The sequence below is a fragment of the Physeter macrocephalus genome, chromosome 9 (genome assembly GCF_002837175.3).
Source record: "Physeter macrocephalus isolate SW-GA chromosome 9, ASM283717v5, whole genome shotgun sequence".
In the NCBI taxonomy this organism is placed as follows: Eukaryota; Metazoa; Chordata; class Mammalia; order Artiodactyla; family Physeteridae; genus Physeter; species Physeter macrocephalus.
Genome location: NC_041222.1, coordinates 86,817,744 through 86,841,135, shown reverse-complemented (window position 1 = coordinate 86,841,135; position 23,392 = coordinate 86,817,744). Strand labels below are relative to the sequence as shown.

Below are 23,392 nucleotides of genomic sequence, written 5' to 3'. Positions count from 1 at the left end.
TTTTAATCACTCTGACTTCTCCTCAAGAACTTAAAAAGGCCCTAAGCAGTCCTACCAGATGGCTGGTCCCTTTCCAAGCACATGTCTCCTTGGGACCCCACCCCCAGTTTCAAAAGACCTGACTTCAGGCTCTAGCTCCAAGTGTCCCACAGGGCCTCTTCCTGCAAACCTTTCCTTGGCTGAGTTGCTACTTCGATGTTCCTTGTCTACACAGGTGATGCTGTTGGTGTCCCAGGCATGGGTCTCTGCACACCTTGCTCTACAGCACACCAAGAGCACCTGGCCGCAAGCACCTGGAACTCTCCACCCAGGCTCTCCTTAAGCCTCAGCTCAGTGCAGCTAAGGATGCCAGGAAGGGAAAGCCTTGCTCGGAGTAGCACTGGGGCAAGACAAGATGCTCGGAAGAGGAAAGGGATGGGAAAGGAATTATGAGTTAATTATCACGCTAGCGGGAACTGGCAGCCAGGATTTCAACCAAAGCAGTCACACTCTGGGATCTGTGCCTTTAAGGGATATTCAGATGGGCATTGCTTTCAATAGCAAAAGCTTGAAAACCATCCAAATGATTCCTACAATGGAATACTATGCAGCAGTGGAAATGACTGGGCGACAGGTCTATGCCTCAGCGGGCGTGAGAAGGAAAAAGCAAATCACAGGATTTATACAATATGATTTTATTTGTAAAAGGTTCAAAAACTGGCAAAATTTAGCAACCTATTGCTGAGCAAGACTTCCATAAACAGTAAAACTTTGAACAAGATGAGATACCGATGAGCAGAATTCAGGTCAGTGGTTTCTGAAGCTAAAGTGAGAAAAGGAGTGTGCATCACGTTCTACCATTAGTCTGGGCCCCCCGCCCAGGCGTACGGCGTTTTTCATTGTCGTTCTTTCTAGTGTACATATAAATTAGACTTGTATGTAGAGTATATTTCAGATTTATTGTACACTTCTTTTCCTAATCTCCAACTGGAAAAAAGAAAGTATGATAAGGAGTTTCTTGATTCCGGCCATGGAATCTTCCCAGTAGGAAACCCCCTTCTCCAAATGTCTTCTGTGGTCACAAGGGTGTCACAAACCCAGAGCTTTTCCCTCAAGTCAGCCCCTGAGATGACTCTCCAGCCCCGGATGCCTCTGGTAAAATGGTCTGCAAGCTGACGCTCACCATGGACCTCAGATACCACTTCTCATTATTTTTGTTTAAATCAGCTGAAAGGTAACTCTAGGCCCCGTCTGTCGGAGGGTGTAGGAAACCCCGTCTCAGACTCATTGGGCCTCAGGCAACCCCAAGACCTGGGTGACCCCTTCCGCCAGGACCATGGGTTGTCACAGGCAATGGCAGACGCCCTGCAGCCCCCGCTCAAGACGCACGGCCAGTCAGCATCCCTGGTGACGTCACGCAGCCCTGCCTCCGGGCCCTGCGCAGAGGGCAGCTTCTCCCTCGAGGATGCCCCGTCACTGAGCGCGGCTTCCACGAAAGCCCGAGAGGGTTGGTCTGGGCCCCAGCGCTCTGCTGAGAGGGGAAAGCAGTCTGGGGACCTCAGAGAGACAAGCACAGCTTGACATTGTGACAAATGAGCCACCCCTTCTCTGACCCCAGACACTGCTGGCTCCCGTGCAGACATGTTCTAAGAGCTCAGTGGCAGCACCTATCCCAAGGTTGGCACGTAGGTGGGCGGTGGTTTTGCTAAATGCATCGGGTGCGGGGCGGCCTCCAGCCCACGCCATTCCCCGTCCTTGCTCTCCTTGCAGGCGCACCCACCCTCCCTCCAGGTCGTCGAGGGGATGATCCACCTGCCCCACTGGCCCCGGGGCTCTCTCTCCAAGCTCTCCTTCCCTGAGAGAGGCCACAGCCTGTCCCCGGGTCCCCCTCACCTCCCACCTGAGGTGCCTCCCCCTCTGAGTCCACTCTCAGCAGCGACTGACTGACTGTTTCAGGCGCTCTTTGGTTGAGAGGAGTGATGGGGGAGGGGGGCTGCTGGCAGCCTGAGCGCTGAGAGCTCAGCCCTAGCCTCCCTGCCCCCAACCTGCCTGCCCCAGGCAAGGGGCCATCTGCTGCTGCAGCCGTGGAGCGGCAGCTGGGCCGCTTTCAGCAGAGGCCCTGAGGAGGGGGCTAATCTAGGGGTGACTTTTGACCTCACCACCATCCTAAGGCCTGGAGAGAGTACACACTCACACACGCACATGCACACACACGCACACACATACAGACTGTGTGCCGGCAAAACCCAGGTCTGACTTTCAAGTCTAGTTATGTCAACTGGGTCTGTTTATTTTTGCAGATCTGTAATTCTTTACCACTCATTCGAAATCCAAAAAGCTCTGAGAACTGAAAATTGCTTTGTAACTCACTTGCAGACAAAGTTCAACCTGAGCGGGTGGATGTGAGGCTTGATTACCCTGCTGAGTTTCACTACAACGTATTAAGGCATTTGCTCTTAGGATGCTGCCAGCACTTCACCGGGGCGGTATGAAGTTCACGGTATGCGCGCAGCTGAAAAGCTGGTTCCGAATCCCAGCCCACATGCGCAGGGAAGGGGCCCAGCACCCAGGAAGGCCGGGGTCTCAGTGCAGCCTCAGTGCCTGGCCAACTTGCTGGGCGTGCTTGTCACTGGTCAGGCGAGGGGAGCAGAAAACCCACCTAGGAACTGGGACCCAGGTACACGTCAAGTCATATTTGCTCCCATCTGTCTTTCAAACAAGAGAAGGGGATGTGCCCACAGGCTGGACAGAAGACCCTAGAAGACACAGATGGAGGCGTCCAAATGCCGCTGGGTCTTGTGAATCCTGCTGACTCTGTGCATGGCTGCCAAGGGCCCCTGGGGGCCTGAATTCCTTGTCCCGGCCCTTTGATGACCCTCCAGATGCACGCACACAAACACACATATATGTGCACATGCATACAATCGTACACGCCAACACGCGTGCACACTCCCACACGTGGGTCCACACCTTTACATGCTCACGCGCACACACGCATATGCACAGAGGCACACACACATATCCTTCATGTCAGATTTCCCCAGGACAGCTGTCTGCTGGATTCCGCAGTAACCAGTGGTAGCCTGCACTCACATTGCTCAACTCAGAATCCTCTGGAAAATGGACATGACGACACTGTAAATGAGCAAGCCTTCCCCATTGTTCACCAAACCTGCCAGAATTTATACAACCAAAGGGAAGATATTCGGCAAAGGGGTCTCCTGGGAGGGCCCTGTGCTTACTTCAGGGATTCTTTCCCAAACAGTGCTGGAACCCTCTCCTGGAACTGTTCTCAAAGCTGGTTGTGGAGTCAGCAAAGAAACCCAGCTCCTCCCATACCTGCTACGAGGAGACTGAAGCAGTCGCCCGGGTTGGGTGGTTGTTTAAGACCAGCCTGCTCCTTATGGCACATGAAGGCCCTCACCTCTAAGAGAGGGACCCCGGGCCAAACGGGAAGTGCTCTGGGTGTTCTTATGTTTCCCTTCTGAAGCATTGGCAAGAACCCAAGGGTTCAACAGGCCTCTGGGTGCCCACTGGACGGTGCCAGCTCACCTTTCTCATTTCCCATCCTGCCATCTTACCGCCCTGTGTCAACACACTTTGCAAACACCACTGAAAAGTCCCGGGGAACCACATGTGTCAGCCCTGGCTTGGGGTCTGCCCCCCTCAGAGCCCAGCGGCCCACAAGCCCCCCTTAGATTCAGCAATAAGCCTTCCGTGCAGACCCCCGATGTGGCTGGGTAAACCACAGTCAGAGCTGGCCTGGACGTCGGGTCGGGGCCCCTGCAGGGCAGGGTAAGCAAGGTCAGAGCAGGCCTGATGCAGGTGCAGGCTGCCTTTCCAACAGGGAGGCTCGCCAGAGGGAGGCCGGGCTGCACGTCCATTTCCAGCATCAATTTGCATATGGATGATCAGATCAATCTGCTCCTTTCATAACAAGTATTTGTAATAATCCCTTTACTCTTCTGAAGTTAAATAACTGGATAATATAATGCATCTACAACAACATAAGCGATAGATGAGAGAGAGAGAGAGAGAATCTAAAATGACGATGTCCATATAAAAGAAAACTGAAGAAAAGCAATTTATAATCTATTTCAATAGTAAATGTTTAGGCACAGCTGCCTGAGATAACATGATCAAGTCCTCCAATACTTGCATCAAATATAAAATTTCTGGGCTTCAGCAGGTGCGATGCAGCCTGACGGCGGGTGCTGCCTCAGTGATTCCGCCCCCTGGATGGTGGCATCGCCACTGGGGTCGTGGTTTTCTGAAATTATAAACAAAGATCGACAAAGCTCTGAGCGACACGGAGTCGAGATCTTCCCTGAACGTATATGGTAGCTGCATTTCCGGGAAGTTTGGGCCCTGCCCGCAAAACACCGGTAGTCCCAGGGATCGTTTCAACCAAACACACCCCTTGGAGACCCACTGCAGATTCTTCCTCCTTGGGAGTACCAACACCAGAGAGAATAATCAGCCTGAGGCAAGGGGCTTGTGCAGAGCCCAGCCCTCGCCCAGTGTGCGTCCCACGGTGATTGATAAGGCTCTGTCCTCCAAGGCATCAAAGCCTGTGTGGCTGAGGGAGGGCCTTCTGTGGACCCTCTGAGCTGCCTGTGTCAGCACCTGGACCAGTGTGGCAAGAAGACCCATCCACAAGATGTCAGCCCTGCTAGGTGTGTGGGGTCCCCTGAAGCCGCCTGGTAGCCTCTGCCTCTGACACGCTGGCCCTGCCACAGCCAGCTCTGTGGGCCCAGACCGGCTCAGGTTCACAGGGAGGTCCCTCATACATTAGCAAAGAATCTGTAAATTACCCATCAGTCCCAGGTCCACATATTCTACGGGTTTACACTTCAGCTGACAGGGCTCTGAATCTGGAAGGCTGCTCCTCCCCCTGAGAGCCTGGGTCTCCCCCTGCCCCGCAGACTTCACATCCCTCCTGGGCATCTCTTTATACCTTACACCAGAACTGGGGCGGGGCGGGGAGCGAACAGAGCAGCCATCCAAGCCAGCCTGCGGAAGACGGGACACCCCTGCCGTTGCCGGGTCATGGGACGTGGACCGCTTTCCCAGCCTCTGTGAGACATACCTCCCTGGTGGGAATGGAGCGGAGACAATCCCCAGCTCACAGGGCTGCTGTGACGACGGAACGCAGCAGGCCTGGGGAGCACTCATAGCCTCCAACAAATAGGAGCTGATGTCACCTCGATGCACAGGCGATGGCCAGGCTGAGCAGAGCCGGGTGACCAAGCCCAGATCTGGCAAACGGCAGTCAGTCTAGTTGGGGTCAGATGGAAGTCTCTGTCTCCGGCTCGCCGTGTTCCCTTGAGCTGCGACTTCCAAAGTCCATCCGTGTCCCGCAGGCTGCACCGGACCCAGGCATGTGGGCAGACACGCCAGAGGGGCGGCACCCTTCCCAGGCCTTCCCCATCAGCCACCCTTGCACTGAGGAAGTCCTGAAGCAGCACAAGGGACAAGAACCGAGATTTCTGCTTGACCAGCCTCTAGCTGTTCTCCGTGGACCTCATCCATCCATCTCATCCGTGAAGGTCAGACCGCAGCGACAGTCACCTTCCCCAGGGATTGTTAACCAGACGCCCCTGACTATCCTTCTCACTTGCCTGTCCACGTGACTCAGCAGTGAGTATCTTCCTCTTAGAAGCACCTTCAAGTTCCCAAACTTAATAATGTAGACACGACAAGGTCTCCCCACCCCACTAGGAAGAGACCAATTCACGTGTGTCAATGGCCTCTGCAGTGTGGCACAGCCAACCACAGAGAAACAAGAGGCACTGTCCGGTCCTCTTGTCCAGCAAGTGAAGATGGCCGACTTGTAAGGATGGAGGCACACCTCTAGCACCTGTATCCTGTGAGAAGTCGGTGTCTTTGAGAGTCAGGATTCAAAACCGGACTCACTGGCATCTCTAACCTTATCTAAATCACTTCCCTGCTGTGATCAGTATGTGGACAGACACACCACATTCCGGGCATAACACGGGTCTCCTACCAAACAGAAGATAAGCTAATGAACCAGAGAGATCGTCCACCCTCGACCTGCTGGTGGCTTTAGCATTTGCAGCAGAAACGTTAGGCTTAGTGGAGACTACACATGCACATTTAAATCAAACAAAGTGAATCGGAACTGGTTATAAAACTTCTCTGGGAGAGTCTTCTGGTCTACTGGCTGAAGCGCTTGGCCAGGGCTTGCTGGTTTGGACAGCTGGTCCAATCCCTGCGGACAGCAGTCCTGAACTTGAACAAGCAAATCCATCTCCTTCTGCCTTTAAAGGAGTCTAAGAATGTCACACACACTCATGACTGGGGGGAAGGGAGGCGGGCTGTGAAGGGGAGGTGCCAGGTGACCCAGCTGACAGGAAGCTCAGGCCTCCGTGGGCCTCCTCTAGCTGGAAGCCTCCCACCGCATCACAGATGCCGCCTGAGGGCTCACCTGAGCTCACCTGTGGAGGGCGGGCCCTTCCCAGGTCTGCGCAGCGGGGAGCCAGTGCTGGCAGAGGAGGGGGTGGTCCTGCCCCAGCTCCTTCTGGCTCCTGTCCTGGGCGAGAGTGGGCAAACAGGTTCTGCGGGTGGCAGCTGAACACGTGCAAGCTGGAACACATCGTCCCTCCAGTGTCCTGGACGGCTGCCTTCACCTCCGGCTCGGTGTGTGATCAGAAGCTGACAAATGTGTACGTGGGTGTCAAATCCTTCATGCGTCCCCAAGCGTGACCTGCAGTGTACTGGGGGAGGAGGAAAGTCAGCCTCTGTGGAGGTTAAACTCGGCTGAGTTTTCAGAGCAAAATGAGGAGAGGCTCGGAGAGAAAGGCCAGAGGCTTTGTGTGGTTTTTGGGACGGCAACATCCGGGAGCCCGTGACTTGGCCCCGCAAAGAAGGGGTCTGGGCAGGTTGGACATGGCACCTGCCAGGAGGGCCCCCAATAATTAGATTTTGGAGAGAAGACCACCTTGCCCAGTTCTTCTCCGTAGTTGTCTATGGCAGTGGTTCCAACTCTAGGCAAGGATTTTAATGCGGATGTCCCAGCCCTGGCCCAACCAGAATCTCTACAGGGCGACCCCAGGAATCTGTGTTTATCAGAGTTTCCCTGGGTGATTCTGAAGCCGCAGGTCCCCAGAGCCCCAGAGTTCCAGCCTACCCACTCCACGGCATTGGCATAACAAAGCCTGAGGAGTCCTTAAAAATCCCAATCATCTGGTGAATTTTATCCCTGGTCATTTACCCTTAACATTCAACCGAGTCCTGGAGCAGAACTCAATGAAGGCAGATTTGCCATTGCTTCCTGGCGCCCATTCCATGACCCTTTATTGCGTGTTTATAACCTTTATGATGTCCCTGCACGGGCTGGCCCTGCAGGCACCCGTCTCACGCACTCACTTGTGCAGGATTCCCAGGCCCAATCAGTGGAGCCAGCACCAGCAAGCCACTCACACTTGGACACAGGGCTCAATGGGGGGCCCTCCTGAATTCAACTGTGTGTCACCCCCCACCCCATCTGGAGAGCAGGTTTCTGGGGAAGGGGCTTAGTCTCCATGTGCACAGAGCAGCATCCTGGGCCCTGCGGCATTTTGTTCTTGTTTTTTGCCCCTTCTCAGGATACAGTCGGACACTGCAGCAGCCCCGCCCTCCGACAGTGCCCTGGGACAAAGCCTGCAACTCTTCTCCAATGGACTGCTCCTAAAAGCCACTTTCACCTCTCTCCCTCCTTCAGTACAGAAGATAAGAACTAACAGTGGTTGAAATTCACTGCGTTCAGGCTTGCACATACATTCTCCCATTTGTGTCTCAGAACATCCTATGAAGGAGGTGATGTTATCATCTCAGTGATATGCTGGTTTGCCCAAGGTCACCCAGCTAGTAGCAGCAGAGTGCAGATCCAGGCTCCAGGCTGCCTGATGCCTTAACCAGAGGGCCATGGACTTGGGAGGGGCGAGGGGAGGGGGGGATGCTCTTGTTTGGGAAACTGACATCTCCCCAGGGCCATGTGCCATGGGCAGGCGCCAAGGCTACCCACCACACTTATGGAGCCCGGGGTGGGGCCGGGTCAGGCCAGCCACCTCCCAGGAGGGTGAAGTTCACACAGAGCCCAACCCCCATCCGCCCTGGAGCCCCAAGGAAGCCTGCTCACCTTACTCCCCCTCTGGCTCCACCCTGGCTACCAGTAGGTCAGAACATTCTGGGGGCAGTGACGGGGACCCCAGGACATACCAGAGCTGCCCAGATGGCCCGTGGAAGCCCCAGGAGTGTGAGTGGAGAGTGTGGCATCAAAGCCACATTGTCCCGGGGATTCTTGGGCCCGTTTTCTTTATGCACTTGGAGTGGGGGGAGTCCCTGGGCCCTTTGTCTTGACATCCCAGCCGATCTCAGGCCCTTTCGTAAGTGTCCTTTCACCTCGAGAATCCTGTCCACATTCTGTTCCTCTTCCCGAACCCTCAGGGTTCAAACCTGTGACAGTTCTGCGGGTGACATCTGTACTTTAACAGATGTAGCGTCCCAAGGTCAAGCCATGGCCTCCCACCAGGCTCTGTGAGTGCCACCCCCAGAGCTAAAGGTGTTGGTGGTTTGCTGTGCGGGGACAACCCGGTGTCACAACCTTGGACAGCGTCACAAGCGGCCTGGCAGGAGAGGACCGAGGGGAGGGCCTCCGCTGGCCGCTTCCCTCCGACGAGCCGTGCGGGCAGCAGGGTCAGGCAAAGGACAGGGGACTGGCCTGTGCAGCCCGGCACAGCTCCGGGTCTAACCTGGTCCTAATAGCCCCCCACGTGCTATCCACTTAGCCCACAGAGCAGTGACACTGCTCCCCACCTGCCTTGTTACAACGTGGCCACGGTCGGAGCAGGCCACGAGCACCGGGGCACCACCCAGCTGCTCTCCCACCTGTGAGATGGCTCACACCCACACCAGGCAGGCCTGGCAGAGCCCATGTGGACTGCACCCCATGCACCCCGGCAGGTGGGGAAACAGGCTGTGAGTGATGTCGGTACCCAGGCAGCACCTCCAAGGCTGGTTTACGTGCAGTGAGTGATTGATTGGCTCTGGGGGAGGCTTACAGGCGGCCTGCCCACCCAGCGTCAGCGGATGGTCTTCCCGGGGCCTTCAGCGCAGGGGACAGATGACCCTGCTGGGTTGTGCAACACATGTGCTCCTGGCCTCCCTCTCGGGATGGCTGTGTGCTGCCCGGAACCCCTTCTGAAGCGGACAACAGCATGTGACCATTTGTCCATAAACCCGGTGAAGGGCCCACAGAGGCGCTGATGGCACAGGAGTGGCATTTCACAACAGTGTCTTCTGCCTTTCCAATTAACTGAGGAGGTGGCTGCCCATGGGAAGGGGGTGGGGCAGAGGAGATGCTGTTTTTCCCTCTCTTCTCGGTGTTGTTTGTCAGCACTCGGTCCTGGGAAGAAGCCACTTCTCAGGCAGGCACGGTGCCTCCTCCGAGATCTCATTTCATCTCGGCTGCTCTCCCCAACCTCAAATCTCGGTCTTCCAGGCCCCCACCCGGCCCCGCCCTGGGCAGGAGTCCAGAGGCACTCAAGGGTTTTCCCCAAGCCCAGCAGAGACGCCCTGCTGCTGAGCCGGCTTCTCAGATGTGCCAAAGGATTTGAGAGCCCGTGCCAGGTGATCAGCCTCAGCCTCGGCGCAAGGAAGTCGTAAATAGGGATCACAACAGGGAGAGGCCCCTCCAGGACAGCGGGTCGTTACATGATGTGCAGCCAGCCAGGGCAGGGGATGGACAGAGCCTGCTTGTCGCCCAGCTGAGCCAGGAGAGGCCAAGGGACGGGGAGCAGCCACACCCTCCCTCTGCTCCGGCGAGAGAACCACACCAAAAGTAGGAACGCTTTACTCCGCGCTGCGCACACGTCCCAGAGGGGTGGTCTGTGCTCTGTGCTCACACGTTTGCACGTGACCGCTCGCTGCAGGGCTCTGTCAATCACACGTCCCCCTGGGGTGCGTTCCCATTCCCGGTTCTGATTTTCTCTGTGGAACGCCGCGTGCAGAGCTTCCTGGGCACCAAGGGTGTGGCCTCACCACAGTGGCAGCTGCTTGCAGACCACAAAATGCACGCAAGATCTTTCCTCTGCAGCTGGAAGGCCGGGAGCAGGCTGCCCTGGGGAGGGTTTGGGCCCTGAGAAACCAGCCTTCCTCCTGCGGCCACCTCGGTGCACGGGCAGGGCACGCTGGTCCCGCTAAAGGAGGAAAGTACCACCCCTTAGACATCTCCCTTAGAACACAGTTTACTTAACTGTGTACTTCAAACCGAAATATACTTAATGCTGTATACTAAATGCTGCAGGAAGCTTTAAAAGGCAATACAGAGAGAGGCTGTCTCCTGCTCTGCCACTTCCTCCTGGGCTGAATTTCTGACACTTGAAGGTTCCTGTCTGCAGGAACTGCAATAGTACCTCTCTGCAAGGTGAGAATGGAAGGTGCTGGGGCTTGATCTCCAACAACAAAGAAATTGTGTTTATAAAGAAGACAAGACTTTGCAGATACACAATGCAACCTAACGGATATTCCTTTAGCGGGGATTAATTCCATTAAAGAATAACCCAACGTGATTTGCCTAAAGTCCGTGAGATACATAAAGGAGTTAAGGGGGCTCTCAGGCGTCTTTGTGAAGGGAAATGTAACTGCATTAAAATTCTGTGACTGTCGTCCTCAGCTTCTCCTCCTTGAGAAGGTTCTCCTCGCCTTCACAACACCTGGAGGTCACCCAGCTGCGGTGACACAGAGCAATCTTCTTTCATCTCCCAGTGCAAGCCTGTCTCAGCATGGAGGGCCAGGGAGGGCAGAGAAGGAGAGGGGCTGTACCCCACATCGCATCCCCCGCTGTGAGGATACCAGAGGGTTTGAAAGAGGAGCAGCTGGTGGGAGTGAGTGAGGGCACCAGGCCAACAGGACGAGGACCTCAGCCGGGAGCCTGCTGGGACCCTTCAGGAGGGAGAGGTTGGCAGCCCATAGAGGGGCTCCCGTCCTCAGGAGGTTGCCACATACATGGGATTGCAGGTCACGGTTGGGGGAGCCCTGTGTAAGCACACAGCGCCCCCTTGCACCCAGCCTGTGGGAAGCCCTGGCTCCCATCTAGCCCAGCCCAAGGTCTGGGCCAAGGTCAGGGTAACTATATTACAAAGGCCAAGGCTTCTCCACAGCATTTCCATGTAGCTGGACCAAGTTCCACATGGGCACAGGGCCAGGGGTCCTGGGAAACTCCAGAGTAAGCAGTGGGGCTTTGACTGTCAGATATTTGGAGAATAGACCTACTAAGACAAGAACAAAAGACTCAGACGCCACAGCCTGAAGGGAGGAGACTCAAGTGGGCGGACACAGCAAGACCAGCCAGTGTTACCTCGGCTCCTTGGTCAAGTGGCCTTGGCACAGAACACTGCCAGGAGAAGGTGACCCTCCAGGTGGACCGGAGCCTGGACTGGCTCCAAGGCACGGTGCCAATTCATTCAATTCACCTAATTCCAAGAATGACGCGCTTAACTGTTCTAGAAGGAAGTGGTTCTTCATTTGCCGCCACTGCACAGGAGCTTTCCTGCTCCTGAGCTCCTTAATTAAGACCTGGCCTCCGGGCCCTGGTTCCTCCCTGCATCTCCAGACGTGGGCTGACTGGGTCACCAGATGTCAGCATCAGTAGTTCAGGGAGAGGCTTGGTTACGGACGCTGATGAAGTTGAGTCTGAGGTCATCGTGGTCTCTGCAGGGTGAGGCGGCCTTGGCTGGGCTACGGAACACGCGGGAAAGGCGTCTGTTGGTGGTGGTCCACCGGGACACAGGAGGCTCATGCTGCGGACGGAAGAAGCGCAGGGTATGAAGTTCACTCCCTCTTTCCTGAAAATGTCCCTGGCAGATGTTTGACCTCGACCCCCAGGTTTCCCCATTTTCCAAGATCCTCCTCAGCCCGCATCCACCAGCATCTCGCCATCACCGGGATTGGCAGGAGGGACGTGGTGACGAGGAGTGTGGCGGGCTGGGCCTGTGAGCCCCGAGGGCCTCCAGACGAGCCTCAGGGCTTCCGGCCAGAAGCTTCACAACAGTGTCTCAGCTGCCACGGCGGCAAACTTGCGGCGCAGACAGCCACGTGGCCCCACACACGTTGCTGAGGGTCAAATCAGAAAGGGCAGTGTGGCCACCCGGGGTCGTCGTGCCCCAGCCCACCCTCATGCCCTCTCCTAATGTGGGGCTCAGATCCTGCCCTTGTCTTAAGGAGGGACGAGCTCCAGGCCCCACAAAACCTGATGAGAAGCCACTGCCCGCCGACCGCACCCAGGGCCGCAGCTGCAAAGGGAAAGGGAAAGCACAACAAGCGGCCTGAGATTTGTGAGACGGAGTAATCACCCTTATACAGCCTGGCGACCTCTTAAACACTCCCCCAAAAAGGGAAATCTCACAAGTTATTTTTTAGCATTTGTGGCTTTATTTCACAGTTCATAAAAATTTTGTCATGTTCTTTTATTATGAAAATATGATCACATTAATTATTTTTAAATGTGCCTTGTGGGTCAGGCACCTGTCGGGAAACACGTGGCAACGTAAAGGGCTGAGGAGGGAGGGGCTGATGAGGGGACACGTGCAGAGCGGAGCTGGTGAGCAGCCAGCAGGGAGGGTGCGGTGCACGCCCTCCAAACAGCAGGAATGACCGGAGAGTAGAGGACAGGAGGGCCTGGAGGACAAGGGATAAGGGACTGGGGGTGGGGAGGGAATGGGGAGAGAAACGAGCTACCGCTAAACCCCAAAGGGGCAGGGAGATGGCGGGGAGGATACATTTCTGGCCCCTGTCTCAGAGCACCAGCTGCTCAGAGCACCAGCCTCTCCCAGCACAGAGAAGGGCAAGGAGCGATTCTGATTTTGACTCGCCAGACCCCTCTGCAGCGCTAGGTCTCACGCTTCCCCTCCGTACACTCACCGCCCTGCACTCCGGGTGGCTCAACATGGGCAGTGGAGCATGAAGGATGGCCACAAAGTCTTTACGCTCCTCCCAGTGGGAAGGGCAGCCGATTTCCCCTCCCTGGGATCCAAGGTGGCTCCCGTGACTTGCTCCTCAAGGGGATGCAGCCAAAGAGACCTTCTGGTACATCTGGGACTAGATCGCAGGGCTTGCAGCTTCCACCTCCTCTCTTGGAAACTTCTCACTCTGGTAAAGTCCATGGAGGAAGTCCAAGGACCCTGCAAGGACCACATGGGGGCGCTCTGGTCAGGCACCCCCATCGTGGCCCTGGGCATGTGAGAGATGCAGTCTTGGATGCCCCAGACCAGCCCACCCAGCAGATGGGTATCACGAAGTGACCTCCATCGGCTCTGGGAGGAGCAGGAGACTCGATAAGCCGTACCCTGCCCCAATTCCTGACCCACGACAACAGGACATACAATAAAAATGATTGTTGTTCTAAACCTCCAAATGCAGGGTAGGGGGTATGTGGCAATAGATCACCAGGACAGAAACCTCTATCTCACTTTCAACCACCTCCACAAGCTTGTCCCCATCCACCAGCCACACGGAGCACAGTCAGGTAAGCGACAGCGACACCATCCATGCGTAGGGCCAGTGCTCACCCGTGCTGCATCCAGGGACATGTGGCCTTTTGAAAGCAAAGCTACCTACTGCCGTGACGAGTCAGGTGTGCAGATGCACGTCTTACACACCCACATGCACCCAAGACTCCAGTCAGGCCAATTTGCTTGAGCACAGAGGCATTATTCACAAAGACATAAATTTAACCAATTTCAGTTGAATTGCAGCAAACACCTATAGAGGTTTTAACAGGTCCCAGGCGCTGCTTCTTCTTTGCCTGTGGGGACCCATTTCTCACTGCAGCAGGATGCTCTGTCTTCATCGCTGTGCACCGTGGGAATGACCCAAACCTCGCCAGCCTCAGCCTTGGTCCTGAGAGCGTGAGGTTCTTTCTAACAAGCAGAAATGCCCCAAAGGTGATCAAGCAGATTCAAAGGAACAAAAGAGTGACACTTGGCACAGTTAGAGAGGTTCTCATGGAAAGGAACAGGCGAGCTGGCCCTTGCCTGGCTCTGATTTGCCAACCAGGGATCTGGACAAGCTGCTCGGCCTCAGTATCTTCACCTGGAAACCAGGTTCAAGGACCAGGACAGAAACTGCACCAGCGCACATGCTGTGCTCTGAGCTTGGCTCTGCCCTCAGGGAAATGTGGGGCTGCATCAGGGCAAAAGAGCCCCTCACAGCCACACTCATCAGAGCCTGTGACGTCAATTTCATACTCCACCTCCAAGAGGGAACCCCCAAATGCAGCATTCCCAAACGGGGCCTGTGCTCCCCACGTCTCCTATAGGGCGTGCGTGAAGGCACGCCAGCCCTCCCGCAATCACCCTCTCTGGGCTCCACCTCCTCGCCTGTGGAACAAGAGAAGTGAACCAGGAGCCCCTGCTGTAGCCCCGCCCAGTGCTGTGACTGTCATGGTGGACACGGGCCGGTGTTCACGCTAGAGCCATGAATGGTCGCCTCACAGGACATCTCCTGACTGACCCAGTTGCACAGATGGTCTGCAGTGTTCATCTGGAATGGCAGCTTTCAGCAAGTGTTGAGAAGGATTCTGAGCGTACGGTCAGATACCACCATTTAGTGGCATCTGCCAAGGAGGAGGAAGGAAGTGGTGGCGGCTGTGTGTTGGCGCTTTGCCACCCCAGGTTTATAGAAAGTCAGGGTGGAGCAAGGCTTACAGACAGACAGACAGAGCCATTACAGAAAAAGTCCCACCGAGGGAAGCAGTGCCTCCATCGTGGTGCTGGCCAGTGTCTGAGCCTGAAACACAGCTGGTCCTCTTAGTCACTCTGCACCAAGAGGACAAAGGACCACGGTGACCCTGCCTGCACCAGACCTGCGCCTCTAACCGGGCCAGAGCGCGTGCTTCGAGCAGCCAGCTCTCCAGTCACTCCCCACACTCAGAGGACCAGGAAATCAAAACCTCATGCTGAAGGAGACGGAGCCACAGCACCATGTTCATTCCAGGGCTTCGGGAGAGCATACAAACTGTGCATGTGTGTCAGATCCAACCCGGAGACGTCAGCCCTGAGACATGGAGCCATTGTTCCTCCCTGAGAGAGGTGCTGGGCAGCCCAATCGTGGCACAGCAGCTCTGGGAGCCTGCATTTTTTCAGGGTTGCACAAGGCTTTGGGATCTGGAAGAACAAAATGCATCCTTTTACAAAGAGTCTGCATGCAGTCCAGGCACGGCATCCAGCCACGGAGCTTCCTGGCTGAATCCCTTCAGCTGCACTGTTAAGGGCTGTGACGGGGCAGCCTGACCTCCTCCAGCCGCAGCCTGACTCCCAGTAGGCAGGCCAGCCACTGGCTAGAGGCCCTGGCTGACAGCACTGCCTCAGGCAACTTGCCTCCCTCGCTGCCAGATTCTTACCGTTGTCCTCCTCACCTCCCAGGGACCGTGTGCGCTCTCATCAAGGCCCTGCCCGTGTGAGGCTCCAGCACCAGGGCCTGGGAACCGGAGGATTTGGGCTCCAGCCTCATAAACGAGAGACAGGGAATGGGCGTCACAGAAGAAGAGGACCAGGCCCGGGGTACACAGGCTCTAACGCAGACAGAGAGGAAGGTTCGGTGCTCAGGCAGCTCAGGGAATGGAGCAAGGGAGTGGAGTTGGACTGGGTTCTCAGGGAAATGTGGGCTTTGTCAGACAGACTAGAGGAAAGGGGTTCAAGGCAGAAGGAATGGTCCTGCAAAGGCCCAGAGGTATGAAAGCTCAGACTGAGGAAGGGTGGGGACTTCTGCGGGTCCAGGAGGAGAGACAGGGACAGAAGCTGGAAGTTCACACTCAGAAAGGTCCACGGGACTTGCAGTGACAGCAGATGGAGGAGAAGCAGAAATGACCCTGGGGTCTCTCAGGGATACAGAAGAGACAGGCGTTGGGGAGGTAAGGTCTGTGGGCAGCAGGCAGGAGGAGGAAAGATGGAGGGGAACCCGGCGCTCCAGGGGGACGGTGTCCCGAGCCAGCTGGAAGGGGGGTGGGGGTGCCCAGGCCAAGGAGCCACGGGAGGACTCTGGGGTGGGGCAGCCAGGGAAGAAGGAGAGAACCCATCCTCTTGCTGGAGCCCAGGAAGTTGTGAGGAAGGAGTGGGCACACAGCCAGACACCTAGTGGGGGAAGCGAGATGAGACTGAAAATGTTCCTTGGATGGGAAGCCAGGTGTCCTCACCATCAGCGGGCTGAGCAGAGTGGAAACATCCTCAGCTGAAACCCGAGGACGCAACACACATAAAAATAAATGCCAGTTGGATTAAGTATATAAGTACGCTTTTAAAATATGAATTGAATAGAAAAGGTGGGAGGAAATATTTATAAGCTTGGCATGGGAAAGACCTTCCTAAGCAAAATATGAAACACACTGTAAATAGTAACACCTGAGGGAGGAAGATGCAAATGGTAAGTAAATGAGTGAGTTGGGACTTTCTCTTTGATTAATGTTTTCTGTGTTGTATTATGTTTATTATTTTTAAAATAAGGAAATGGATGAAAAGGCAGTCGAGAAAATGGAATGCATGGGGACTGTTGGGTTGAGAAAGAGGAAGCAGAATGAGTCCATGGATCCAACGGAGGTTAGAACCCTTCATGTATCCAGGTATCCCCCGCTTTTCAAAAGTTCACCTTGCTCCACTTCACTTTTACGAAAGACCTGCATTAGTACCTGCTTTCGCTAACCAAAAGATATCCAAAGAGGATTTGCACTTTGATGAAAAAGGGCGAAAAGTGAAAATAGCGTTCAGCGTTTGTTTTGCAGTGGCCGTTTCAGAGGCACTGTGTACCCCGAGCAGCGACAGTGGCCCCGCCAAGCTTCTTTCCAGGAACCACACTCAGCATCTCAGCATCAAGCTGCCATAGCTTTGAACTGTGTCTGTGAGCATCTGTGCTCTATCTCAGTTGATTTTGTGCATCTGTTGGCAAAATGTGTCCTAAGGTAACTGATTCCTCACTTTACACCATTTCAGCTTGTGAAAGGTTTCATAGGAACACCCTACTTTCAGATATCGGGAGAAACCCACACTACGTTTTCAAGTTTGACCATAAAGAAAAGCAGAGATGGGAGAAGCCTGAAGGGCAGGGTATGTCAAGGAGGTAAGAATAAACCCCAGGATAAATACTATACCAAGAGTAGCTATATAGTTCCTTCCTGAAAGATTCCACATAAATCTAAACCAAAGAAAATATGAGTGTTTTCACATGCAATCAGTCAAGTTTCCTAGCAGCAAATTTACTATTTGAGTTATGCACCTGCCTGATAGTTTGGCTGGGTATAGGATTCCAGGATGCAGATCACCTCCCCTCCCAGTGTGGAAGGCATCTCTCCACTGACTCCCAGTGCTGCTGTGAGGAGGCTTATGGCATGCTCATTGCAAATCCTTTGTATATGACCTTATTTTTCTCTCTCTGGAAGCTTTTTAGTATCTTCTCCTTATCCCTGGTGTCCTGAGTTTCGTGATAATATGCATTGATGTGGGTCTTTTCGTAGACTGTTGTGCTAAGCACTTGGTGGCTCTTTCAGTCTGGAAACTCCTATTCTTCCATTTTGGTTACTGTCTCTGATAATTTCCTCTCCTTTTTCTTTGTCTGGAGCTCCTATTTGTCGCATGTTGTACCTTGTTGATTAATCCTTTAATGTTTCTCTTGTGACTATCTTTGTCTTTCTCTTCTACTTCCTGGGAGATATCCTCAATACTATTTTCCAAAATTCTATTGATTTTTTTTTACTTCTGCTACAAAATTTTAACTTCTAAGAGCTCTTTCACATATTCTAAGTGTTCTTTTTAATATCACATTATAGTTTCATGGATATGTCTTTATTTTCTGCATTGTCTCTCTTTCCTTGAGTTTCTTCTTCCTATCCTTTGTTGTTATTGTTTATCTCTGTCATTCCCACTAGAAGCTTTCCTCAAATGCTCAGGTGTCTGGAGTCGTCTCTCCCCTATTTAAGGTCTTAGCTGGCTGGTTGGAAGCTCAGAGTGGCTGAGCTTGCCATCTGGTCATTTCACTATCAGGTGGGTGCTGGGCTGTTTCATTGAGCTACCCACTGATGTCAATCCCATAGGTCTTTTCTCTTTGCATTCTCAGTCTCACCAGTGAAGAATCTGTCAACATTCTGCCTGCAGGGTGGTAACATACCTAAGCTGAGTGGGGAAAGAGGACTGAGTGGGAGGGGATCTGACTATTTGGAAAACTGGTTTTTAGATTTTTACTTGATTCATCTGTTTTCAGTCTGGGTTCTCCATTCTCAGCTCTGACTTAGGGCTTCAAAGCTCAGAGCCTCACTAAGTCAGTCTCTCCGAAGAGTAGCCCTTCTGCCTCCTGCAGGGTGTTTACGCCCTCACTCTGGCCTTCAGAGTATCTGATGATTATGATTTCAAGTTCTCTGGGTTTCTGCATGGCTCCAAAATTCTCTGACACCCTCACGTTGAGAGGTGAGTGTCTGTGGACCTTTCTTTTCTACCGGCGGTCTCATGACTGCTTCAACAATAGATTATGGCCGAAGCAAGGCTGTGTGACTCTTGAAGGTAGGTCACAGAAAGCCAAGCAGCCTCCATCTGACTGTCCTGGAATGCTCCTTTGAGAACTCAGCCACCATGCTGTGAGGAAGCCCAAGCCACATGAAGGGCCATGGGAGGTGCTCTGGTCCACCAGCCTTTTGGTCTCCCCAGCTAAGGCTCCAGACATGGAGGAACAGAGATAAGTCAGTCCCACTCTTCCCTGTCTGAATTCCTGAGCACTGAATCCAGGAGGATATTATATGCCTGTCACTATGGGTTGGTTTGTTGTGCACCAAGAGTAACTGGAACAACCTTAAGTTTCCGTATTATTATCCCATTACCCGTCTCCCACACACACATGCACACACACCACACACACGTGCACACCCGCACTTGCTGGCACGTAGCGGCAGTTCATCTATTCCACTAAACCATGTACTTCCCATTTTCCAAAATTTTGTTGACGTGTCCAGTCTGCTGTTGTCACATCCCTCTGGATTTATACCTTTCTGTATTCGTTTACTATAATTTTATGATGATTCAGAGAGAACAAAGAAAAACACACATAATTAATCTACCAGTTTCAACAGAGATTGCAGCAAACTTTCTGTGGTGCTTCTGAATAACTAAACCCAGAGCCAAATTAAAATGCTCCAAATTTAAATCATCGCGGGTAAACTGAGGCCAGACTTTGGGAAACAGGTGTGTCCCAGAGTTTCATCAGCCTCTGGAAACACTGCTGTGTCTCTTACAGGCATTCTGAGTCCAGTGGCACCTCACCCACCTTGCCTCGTGTATATACATTATCAGAACAGAGAGCTCAGGATGGAATGAAGAGGTGAGCATGGGTCAGCTGCAGCCACTAGGTGTGCAGCCACCATGCACCCCCAGTGAGCTTCCCAGGAATGATGAATCTGACTCAGGGGAGTTCAACATGAAACCACGCTAGGAAGTGCTTGGTCTCAGGTTGAATAACTACCTAGACCAGGGACTTCAGACGAAGAAGAGCCTTTCCAGTGTCACTGGCTGCAACGGTACACCTGGTCAGCCCTGTGAAATGCTGCTCTGCTGTGCCTGAGTCCACAAAACCTGTCACAGCTCCTGGCGAAACAGTTCCGAGCACATCTCCTGATGGCACTGTGACCTGGGTAAGAGAGAGAGCACGTTAACAGTGGGTTTCAGTATCTTAAATGGTACCCAGTGCAAAGACTTGCTACCCTGAATGACTGACTGTCTCAGCCTTTGAGAGTCTTAGGAGAAGCCAGGGAATAAAGAAAGAGCCCCAGACAAGGACTCAAAACCCCTTGGCTCTAGATTATCGTGGCCACCTGAATGCTGTGTGCCGTCTCTGGGGTGAATTGTTTTCTCTAGGCTTCCCTCATGTCAAATGAGGGGTAAACCAGTGCTTGTCACCCTGGGGTGGTGCTACCCCACTCCGAGGCTCTCTAGGGATGTGTTGGGCCTTGGGTTTGTCTCAGCAATGAGGGATGCTAGGAGTCGGTTCTGGGGCCACAGCTGCTAACTGGCCTTCAAGATGGCGCCTGGGCCTCCACGACAACTCTTTGCTTCCAGGAACACGCATCACGGGGCCTTCAAGCCTGGGTAGGTGGCCCTGTCTCCACTACAGTATTCTGAGTATGTGATCAGGACAGGACGAAGAAATGAGTGGGTGATCCCAAGGGACCTCGCAGCTCTAAGAAACCCCAACATGTTATTGTGAACATTTCTAATAGAGAGAAAATTTGAAAGAATCACTTGGTGAACCCCAGTGCCTAGATGTCAGTATGAACATTTGCTGCTATTCTTTTCTGCCAATTTCAACCATCACTGCGACATCTTTTTTGCTCATTTCAAGGTAAGTGACAGACATCGGTGCACTTCACCCCAAGCATGTGGGCACAAGTATCATTTACTTGGCTCAGAGTTTTGGATGATTTGGGGGTTTTCTGGTGAAAAGTGCATAGGGCATCAGAAGCATAGCATGATTTGGTTACTTCCAGAGGGTCTGCTCAGCCCTTCCTGGCACAGTGAGAAGGTGGGCTCCTGTCCTCCGCTGTATCTGAGGAACTCTCAGAGGTGGTGCTGAGATTGAACAGCCATGTGGTCTGGGGAAGGAAGGATGCCAAGCCCTCACCAGCAGGGGCCAGGCCTGGTTACATACCAGGTCAGGTGAGCCAGGGAAGCCCCGCCAATTCCTAGGCCTCTGTTTCCTCATCTTTAAGACAGAGGTGATGACGTCTGCCTGCTCTGGCCATGCAGTCATGGGCGGCTGAGACCTGGTGAGCCAGCACATGAGATAGAGCTTTACGCTGTGCAGTATCATAAAAATGGCATGTACTGAGACAGGAAACTGGTTTGTGAACTGGCCAGGGCCAAAGAATGACTCTCACATGGCCTGGATCGGGCCCAATGCCAACCTCAAGCCTGTTCCCAAGGCTGCTGGTGGCTGTGGTCTGATTGGTGGTCTGATTGGCATAAGCTGGGGAGAAGGGAGAAGGGGTGTTTGAAGGCAGCAGTTCCTTCTCCAAAGCAAGAGCTGCCTCCTGGATGGGCCCACACAGAGCTGCACTGGCCCTGGCGACAGCTGACATCCTGTAACTCCATCGCAGGTCTGGGCTGTCACCAGGAAGGCTGAGATTCCTCACTCGGAAACAGAGAAAGACCTGGGGGCTATTGTGGTGGGTGATGGGGCAGATCTCTTTTCAAAAGAATGTTCCTAACTCCTTGCTACGAATCCTGTGACCTCACCACCAGCCAGAATGTCTGAGTCCTGGCCCCAGGGGTTCCCACAAGACTTCTGTACAGACCGCTCTCCCACGGCCCTGCAGGAAGCCAGGCTGTGCTGAGTCCTCCTCGAGCGGCCAGGGCGGGTGCCTGGCCTTACCACAGACTTGTAATTCTCAGCCAAATCCTCCAGGAGTGGCCTGAGCCAATGGGTGTGGAATAGGAGGAGGGATACAGCAGCTGGACCACACCGGGAAGGCCTGAGGCATTCCCCAGCATCCAGCCCAGGTGCCCAAAGCAGCACCTGGGAGCTCAGTTTGCAACAAGGCACCTCTTTTAGGGTTCCACCTCCCCTTCCCGTCTCCCTGCTCCCTTCCCTAAGCAGGACTGTCTGCAGTCACCTCCCAAATAAACCATTTGGATCAATTTCTTGTCTCCATCCTGCTTCCAGGAGGCCTCACCCTAGACACACACACACTGATCAGCCTGGGGGAGCATCTTCCCCTCAATTTTGCTGTGAAATTAAAACTTGTCTACAAAGAAGTACAGTCTTAACTGAAAAAAAAAAAAAAAGTAGATACAGATGGAGGCTGGCGCAGACGGTGGAACTGGGCACCTTCCTTTTTCTCAGAGGACAGCAACGCCCCACCCCTGCTGCCTCCTGTGGGTTCACAGCCTGAAACAGCAGCATCGGCTCTGGACTCGTGTCACAAACGAGGAGCCACAGGTAAGTGCTGAGCAAGGGGCACATACCAGGGCCGCCACCCCACGGTGGGGCTGAGTGTGTACGATGGCGCAGCTATGCTTCCTACAAACACACTGGAGCAAGGCAGGATGTCCACGATTCCTGGGACAAGGATGCCAGCTGGGCCTTGCGGGGCGGCCTCTTTCCTCCCTCCATGGCGTTCTCCTCCTTCCCTCATCTAAGAACTGCCCCAACCCTCATGCCCCTGACAATGAACCTCATCTCTCCCAGGACGGGGCTTCACCACCAGCGACCGGCCTCCCGGGCTCTGAGCCTCGGCTGTCGTGAGGAGAAGATGGTGAGCAGCTGTAAAGGGCTTGCATGACGGTTGCCCTTGGAAATTGTCACGCTCGCATTTGCTATCGTCCTTGTTATCCCGGCCTCAGCCCTTACGCCCAGCAAGAAGGGAGACCTACCTGGGTCCTGGATATTCCTTACTATGTGACAGGCCACCCCACCTTAAAACAGTAGCCATGCTCTTGGTGCTGTGGGTGAGAATTCAGTCAGGGCACAGCTCTGCTCCCGTGTCTGCATCCCCAGCTGGGATCACCAGAAGTGCTGGGGGCTGGAGCCCACTGAAGCTGGAGCCTGCTCCTTGTCATCTTGGCCTTGGCTGCGAGGTTTGCATTCATACTCAGTTTAACTGAGGTTTTATGACTCCCCAGTCTTGGGGAGTGGGGAGATTTGGGGCAATGCAACCTCCCCGACATCATCACCACTACCCCCCGCCTCCCAAAGCTTGAGAAAAACAAGTCTATCTGCTGAAAAGAGCAAAACATTACTCCACAGCCCAATCATCCTCATTAACGCAGCCCCGGCTCTGAAAGGGATTTGTCTCCCACAGGAGGAGTTAGCAAATATGATCATAAACTTGGAATCCACCGGTCAGAGGATTTTGAAGAAACCCTTAACTCCTGTGAGACACATTAAAATCTAATCTCTGAAACATTCAGCATTGAAATGTGACTTGCTATGGCTAAGATCGTGCCCTGCTCTTTGCAGACGCAAGCATTCTTGGCACAGTGCTTGTGTCATAAAAACTTTACATCAGACCCTGTACACTGAAGAGATAGAAGGGTATGCCCAAGATCATTCCTGCAGCTCAAAATAAAGGTACACAAAAAGCTCTTGGATGCTATCTGTAGGAGACTGCAGCCCCATCTTTTAAAAGCTCCCAATCTACTTTTGAAAACTGGGCATTTCTAGCCACTAATTCCAGTAAAATTTGTATGAGTATAGACCAGTACAAATACACTAACCACAGCGCACAGCCAGGCCCGCAATTAAGCAAATTGCATGTGGAATAGTTGCACCTCTCCACGTCTCCATTTAAAATTTCCCCTTTGAACCCTCCCACACTGTTGGTGGGAATATAAGTTGGTGCAGCCACTGTGGAAAAGAGTATGGAGGTTCCTCAGAAAACTGAAAA

The 23,392-nt window shown here is 53.7% G+C and overlaps 1 long non-coding RNA gene across 5 annotated transcripts; it reads right to left on the bottom strand.

The window, feature by feature from the left end:
• Positions 1-4,108: 4,108 nt before the first annotated feature.
• Positions 4,109-21,113, bottom strand: LOC114486902 (uncharacterized). 5 transcript variants are annotated; one of them, XR_003681313.2, is made up of 7 exons: positions 20,656-21,113; positions 19,474-19,638; positions 18,882-19,016; positions 12,901-13,160; positions 11,454-11,780; positions 6,438-6,716; positions 4,109-4,249 (listed from the first exon to the last, which is right to left on the bottom strand). It is a non-coding gene; the product is annotated as an uncharacterized lncRNA (long non-coding RNA). The 5 variants fall into 5 exon arrangements; XR_003681311.2 differs by having other exon boundaries at positions 6,428-6,716; positions 11,480-11,780; XR_003681310.1 differs by having other exon boundaries at positions 11,480-11,780.
• Between the last annotated feature and the right edge of the window lie 2,279 nt (positions 21,114-23,392).